The sequence below is a fragment of the Pseudophryne corroboree genome, chromosome 7 (assembly GCF_028390025.1).
Source record: "Pseudophryne corroboree isolate aPseCor3 chromosome 7, aPseCor3.hap2, whole genome shotgun sequence".
Taxonomy (NCBI): domain Eukaryota; kingdom Metazoa; phylum Chordata; class Amphibia; order Anura; family Myobatrachidae; genus Pseudophryne; species Pseudophryne corroboree.
In genome coordinates, this window is record NC_086450.1 from 339624367 (window position 1) to 339625612 (window position 1246).

At 43.7% G+C, this 1246-nt stretch overlaps 1 pseudogene; it reads right to left on the bottom strand.

Moving 5' to 3' along the window:
• Positions 1-342: 342 nt before the first annotated feature.
• On the bottom strand, positions 343-461 carry LOC134946389 (5S ribosomal RNA; annotated as a pseudogene).
• Positions 462-1246: the final 785 nt, after the last annotated feature.

A 1246-nucleotide genomic window follows, 5' to 3' on the forward strand; every position in this document is an offset into this window, starting at 1 on the left:
TTGTATTGGGGCTGTTACGGTCTTTTATGACCGACAAAGCCGAAACCAGACCCCTAGTTTTGGGGTTAGATGTGGAAGGAAACGTGACCTTCTTGGAGTCTGTTTCTGACTCCAGAATATCTGTTAACTCCTTCCCAAACAGAAACTTCCAGCCAAAGGCAGTTTCCAGAACCTTCTTTGATTCTGAATCAGCTTTCCATGTATAACTCTGCGAGCAGCTCTTGTTAATGCTGATGCCCTAGAACATTAGTGTCCATATGAGCTATATGGGATTCTTGCTCCCTTGCAGGTGCAGAAAACCTGTCTTCCAGAACCTCAGCCCAGTGTACCTACAGCCCAGTGTACCTACAGCCCCTGGTATTACAAGGTGGTCTCTCATCCAAGAACTAACCAGGCTCAACACTGCTTAGCTTCCAAGATCTAGTGAGATTGGGTCTATCCAGTGTAGTGTGGCTGTAGATTGCAAGGTGAAGTCATGGCTGGCCTTATGACTGCCCCAGAGACAATGTGGTTTTCAGAAAACGATCCCTCTTTTGACGTTGACGGCAAAGGCCATATAGATTTTCGCACTATTGATGATATGTGTATCTACATTAGGAGGCACTTCCTATTTTTAAACAGTCCCCAGTTGGAAAATATTTGGAATCCCATTTACTGGGAACCTGTAATCCTTACTGGGTATAGCCCAAACCTTTTCCATGATTTCCATCAGCTGCTGGGGTCCCCCATGAGGAGGCCCTGTTTTTTTTTTTTTTAGAACACTTAAACCTAGGTACCTTATTTTTTAACTAGAGATGAGCGGATTCGGTTTTACTCAGATTTACTCGGTTCTCAAAACGGCATTTGATTGGCTATCCAAAACAAGTGACATCTGTGAGCCAATAAGATGCCGTTTTGAGTACCGAGTAAATCAGAGTAAAACCGAATCCACTCATCTCTATTTTTAACACAGGCTCTGCTGATCCTCTGAGGACAGAAAGGCCTTTACTGCTCTTATTATTTCAGCTATATTCACTGAGCTGATACTCTACTTCGGCATACAAAGAACAGGTAGAGGGTATGCAGTAGAGATGAGCGGATTCGGTTTTACTCGGTTCTCAAAACCGAATCTTATTGGCTATCCAAAACACGTGACATCCGTGAGCCAATAAGATTCGGTTTTGAGAACCGAGTAAAACCGAATCTGCTCATCTCTAGTATGCAGAGCTTTCGTCAGATGAATAATCATGTGTAGCCTGTGCAGTTG